Source organism: Gossypium arboreum, chromosome 8 (genome assembly GCF_025698485.1).
Source record: "Gossypium arboreum isolate Shixiya-1 chromosome 8, ASM2569848v2, whole genome shotgun sequence".
NCBI lineage: Eukaryota > Viridiplantae > Streptophyta > Magnoliopsida > Malvales > Malvaceae > Gossypium > Gossypium arboreum.
Window position 1 is genome coordinate 5,896,023 of NC_069077.1, and position 6,000 is coordinate 5,902,022.

A 6,000-nucleotide genomic window follows, 5' to 3' on the forward strand; every position below is an offset into this window, starting at 1 on the left:
AAGGTCTTTCTTAACTTTCTCTATCAATAATGTCATTTATAAAGTTTAAATATGTATTATTCCTACAAATATAATGTATCTTATCATTTTATCCTACACTTAGAAAGGTATTATGCTTATTATGTGAACTAATTAAGAGGACTTAACATGGTTGAACTATAACATCTAAAAAATGTAAGCCTCCACTCGTTGGGTTTTGATCCAATCTATTGTTTATTATTTACCAACACAAATCATTAGTATTTATATATGCAAGATTGATCCATGAAAATATTGATTAAATTTGTACTGAATGATAATAGATGAAAAATAACCTACTTGTGAAACTAGTACAAAGCTGAAGATGAAGAAATGCATGCATGGTCATTGACAATGACGGATAATAATTCATCTTATTATAACTTGATATGTATGATAATTAATTTGAAGAAAATAATTCATTTGAAAGATTTAAAAATAATTGTTGGAACTTTGATTATTTTTCTTGTTCTACTTCATGTTCGAACAATAGATAAAATAATAATTTTGATGTAATCAAATTTTTTAAGCTGATATATTTGATTTTTTGATAATATGACTTATGATTTAATCTTATGGAGCAGCAAATGAGGAGGTAATTTCGTGCTATAATGTATGGTGATCATTATCTTTGAATTGATTGCCTTGGAGAGGGAGGACATGAGTTTGAACTTGTGTGGATATCCATCTCTATCATTATCCTTATCTTTTAAAGTATTTGGAGCTGTTGAGGAGCTTGTTTATGAAAATTGTTATTGGATAATTACTTAAGATGTTTCAAGTGATAAATCTAGTTTTTAGATGAGAGTTTAAATGCTTATCAAAATCAACTCGATGAATAATTGAAGGAGCCTATAAATAGACAACATGTTGTGTCCTTGAGAGACAAATTTTAGTATTTATTGTGCTTTTTTTTTATATTTCTTGTGATACTCTTTTTAGTATTTATTGGAGAGTTTTATTGATTGTATTGTGAGCTATTTTGGGATAGTGATTTGTAACAATTTGGATTTAATATTGGGATTGCAATTACCCGTTGGTGTAAGGATAGTTTGGGTTTTAGCAAATAGTTAATCCAGACAAATTGTGAAATAAAGTTATTCTCTAAGAAAGACTTCACAAAGTTGGATTAGTGAATCCAAACTACATTAACAAATATTATGTACTAATTATCTTCTTACTTTGCTTATTGCTTTACTTTTATCTCAACTTTGCTTATATTGACAAAAGTTGAAGTTTTGTGTCCTTGTATGTCACTTTGTGAAAATTGTGTTTGGGCTTAGATTTGAATTAAGTTATTAAATTTAATGTTTGTAATATTAAAAGTATTGAGTTAATTAATTAGTTGTAACTTTAATAATTTGCAGTTTTAGCTTCAATAAAACGTGAAATTAGATAATAAACAAAATATAAAAAAAATTTTAAGAGACTAAATTAAATTAAATTAATATATGAAATATAAAATTGTTGGGGCCGAAGTCCGCAGCTGCTTAGAGGCTTCGCCTCTGCCCATTGCCCTCCCTAACACATGGAGCAAAGCCCATCTCCGGCCTGAGTTTGTGGTAGCTTGATATATCAAACGGTTGTCATCATAGTGTAGGTATTAATTTAAATTGAAGGGGCAAAATCATTCTGAGCAAGTGGACATATATTCCTGTAAGGTGGTGGTGGTGGTTGGTGGTCAGAGAGTGAAATAAACGGGACATTAAATTCATCCCTATAGTTGCATAGCCCCTCGAAATTATTAACCATCTTCTTGATGTATATATGAGGTAGGTTGGTCCAGTGTTAAGGCAAGGATATTCAAGTCCTGCCTCTGACACTGCCACGTTCTCCGGCCCTACTATACTTTTAAACCTACCTCCACCCCATCTTTAATCTTAACTCTCTACCCTTTCAAATATTACTACCACCATATATCCACTTCTTTATTTCTATGCCCTGCTTCTATATGCTATTTTTAAAATGAATATCGTAGTTGACGGATTTGACATTCAAACATATATGGTGAGAGAGTAAATGTTTTATGAAAGTTCTTTTTAAAAAAATAAATAAATTAATTTATGCACATTAATATAACATAAGGTATATACAATATATGTATAATTATCTAATTATTCTGTCAGTTATGCTCATTTTTATCAATAGAAACAAAGAAGAATTTAGTGGCTGGCTAACCCTTTAAATCCCTTAAAAATTTTTAAACTTTTATTTTGACAATTTGTGTTTGGCCCCTCAAACGTTTTTTAGCTTGATTTTTTATATAATTTATAATTTTTATATTATTTTGATAATATTTATATTATTTTGATAAATTAATACAAAGTAGTATTTAGATATTAATTTGATAAAAATAATGTTAAATAATTGCAATATCTAAATTTGAAATAGTATTTAAATATTAGTTTAATAAAATAAACTTAAATAATTGCAATATATAATACAAATTGAACATTTAATATATCTTATTTTTAAATGTTAATTTGGGTGATCAAGATTAACTCCAATTTAAAAATACCTTGTTCAAAATATAGATTACACCTACTTTGAATATATTTACTTTATATAAATATCTCGGCCTCCTTATAAATATTTCTAACTTCGCTCCTAAGTAAAAAGGATAAATTCTTTAATAAAATGATTAACTTGAATAAATATTTATTTAGTCATTTTTAAAATAAAATGTCTTGGCAATGCTTTTACTGGAGAAAGAGTATAAAGATGATCCCGTTGGTTGATTCAATACAGTTGCACCCAGTATCCCTAACTGGGATCAAATTGCCTAACAATGGCACTCAACTCAAAATAGAATTCAGCCCAACCCTCCACTTGGCTAACTATTAAATCTCAAAAGAAACCGGATATGTACATTAATTAATTAAATTCATAAAAAAATGGAACCTCACCATCATATATAATACACACCATATAAAATAATATAAAAGAAAATTACTGATTATTTATATTATATGCATTTGCATGACAACTGCAATTTATAATTATTAATTGCATCACATTTGCTTTAGTTAGAGAGAGATTTGATGTTTTGAAACAGTAAAGAAAGCGACGAGTCCGTGGTGTGGACGAAGTGTGAAAGGAGTCAACGTCCACTGAAACTAAAAGCCTGTAAGCCATTTAACTCAAATGTAAAACCCTAGCCACCAACATCTGTCACAAAACACAGTTTTGGTTTGAATATTGGTAAGAAAACCCCAGCTCAATCACTGCTCCTGTCTGTTGTCCATGAAAAAACTTGGTTAATGGCAAATATAAATAATCAAAGCAATAAGTGGATAGGGTAAGGACGAGGACGAAGATGAAGACTGGACAACGACACACTTTTACTAATTATCTGCCCATGATTATTTATTTAACAGACATGCATGCATGATTGCTGCTTTGTAAATATCTAGATATATACCAATAGTAATTATTTTTCTAAAACATATACATCTTGATATAATGCATATTCGGATATTCATGTCCCAAAAACTCTTATGGGTTGGGTTTGGTTTGAGATGATTTTTGTCCTTTTTATAAAGACTTGATGATGTAACTAGAAACAAGACATAGCAGTATGGTACAAACCCTCCAGATGCTGTTAAAAAGAAAACAAGAGGCAGCCTTTTGAATAAAGCAAAAATCCATCATCTCTCACAACAATTTCTTAGAGAAACGAGGATAAATCTGAACAAAAAAAGTAATTATCTGCTTTGGACTTTGCAGATGAGATACCTCCAAAGATCACTCACATAGTCACATCCTTTCTTATTCAAAAGAAAATAAAAGAAAGAGTCAGAGAGTTATAATCTATGCAGAACCCAAGATATGGCATAATAGAATCCAGAATAAGGAGATACATACATACATACAGACATACATACCAACTTTGATCATTCTTGAAGGTACTACACCAGATATTTACATATAGCAGGAAGAACCCATGAAACTCAGGATAGATAGCGCCGCAGATGATATTTCTGCAAAAAAGAAAGAAAGAAATAGCTTAGGCGCTATCCCTCCTGAGCTTTACAGATTCTCCCATACTCGGTTTGTAACGTCCAAAGAAGAGCTGGGTAAAGCTACCACCACTGGTCAATACGTCTCTAGAGACCGTGATATAGATACCTCAAAGCTCTCACATGATAAGGAAGGAAAGAAGATGGGGTTGGCAGCACGTATTTATATAAGGGAGAGAGCCACTCTCATTCAACGCCTAATTGGAGAACTATTCCCTCACGCTCCGTACTTCTACGTATAATTGTTTGTATTATGAGTATGCATATTATTCATCTAATGAAAACTATAATTAAATTTGAAATTATTAATTAAAATTTTATGGGAAAGACATAAAATAAACACGTGAAAATATAATTCAAATTTTATATAACAATACTTTAATTTCATATGAAATAATATAATATCACTTTAATTTCATTTTGGATTAATCCAAACTCAAAATACAATTCAAATTATTAGATAGAAATTTCTTTACAACTTTTAAAATAAATACAGTTGAAAAATTCCTCATAAATAGACAAAAATATTAATCCATTGTTAGAATTAAAAATTCAACATTACGCAATGCAAAATAGACGTAAAGCTTTTAAAATATAATCATTACCTTAACACAAGCTAAACTTTATCAAGTGATCTTTTAATTTAGTGCATGTGACGACGCCTCAAAGTGTTTTTCAGACAAAAGCCTTCTTCAATAACTTGAAGAGCCTGCTTGTATAAATAATCATACTGTTCTGTAGGATTGTCCAAATTCATAACATTCGAGAGACAAGTTACACGCTTGAAATCCTTTCTCCAACGTGACAAAATATATTGATTCGGTATTTCAACATGAAGAACTGATAATGCATGCCTACACAAATAGCCTTTGAAATTGAACATATTACATATGCAATGCACTTCTGTTTTAACACAATTATAAAAAACTTCAAATTCGGCTACTTTTACCAAAAAAAAAAACATATTACATGTCACTCCATCACTGTGCTTTCACCAAAAAAGTATTGATGGATCCATTACTGCACACTTCTCTTGTATTAAAGCATGAAAACATTTCCTCCACTTTTACGTGGAATTTCTTGAATAGCAACTGTGTATAATTTAGACATTTGATTCTCATAGCAGCATCGATCTCGTTTTTATCACTGGTTCTGCATGTCTAGAATCAAAATCTGCTAGCTCTTGCCTCTTGTTTATGCTTATTCTGTAGTGCAAACTCGTATTTACTAACAAAATCACTCAAAGTTGTTTGTCTATGCAGATAACCATAAAAAAAAAAAAATGCATTCATGCTCTCACTTCTCTGGGTAGTGGACATACCAGCAAAAAATATGCCTTTTTAAGTATGCAGGCACCTACTTTTGTCGCAATTCATACAATGATTAGAGCCATTGGCTTCCACCAAGACCATAAATTTGAAGCATCTCATATCCAAGAATTTTCATCGTTGCCTCTAGTGCCAATTTAATTGACTCAAATTGATGATGTCCACTCAAATTTTGAGGAAGCTTAAAGCCTGTGATATGATTTAGGAAAAACTTCAATAATTGCATTTTCAATCGCTTTGCATTGATCAGTCATGATGGCAGAAGGATAAGAACCTGACATACAATCAAGCAATGTCTTGAACAACCAAATAAATGATTTTGTTGTTTCATTTGCAAGTAGCCCACAACCTAACAAACTAGATTGGCTGTGATGATTTACTCCAAGGCATGTTATATATATTTGTCAAATATGTTGTATCAAAAGTCACTAAATCTCCAAAACAATGATAAGCAGCTCTTGACCTTGCATCTGCCCATGTGTCACATTATAAAAGTTTGAATCTTTCAATTGCATCTTGGAGAAGTCATTATATAAAGCTTGTGCATCTCCTCCCTCAAGTTTCAATCGCTTGTATTTTCCAATATAATTCAGGGCATCTTTTTCATCAAATGATAACCTCCGGCCTCTACGACA

The 6,000-nt window shown here is 30.7% G+C and overlaps 1 long non-coding RNA gene across 2 annotated transcripts; it reads right to left on the reverse strand.

The window, feature by feature from the left end:
• Nucleotides 1–2,687: 2,687 nt before the first annotated feature.
• LOC108463165 (uncharacterized) lies at nucleotides 2,688–4,267 on the reverse strand. Of its 2 annotated transcripts, none has more exons than XR_008269555.1 (2): nucleotides 3,903–4,267; nucleotides 2,688–3,781 (listed from the first exon to the last, which is right to left on the reverse strand). It is a non-coding gene; the product is annotated as an uncharacterized LOC108463165 (long non-coding RNA). The 2 variants fall into 2 exon arrangements; XR_008269554.1 differs by having other exon boundaries at nucleotides 3,883–4,267.
• Nucleotides 4,268–6,000: the final 1,733 nt, after the last annotated feature.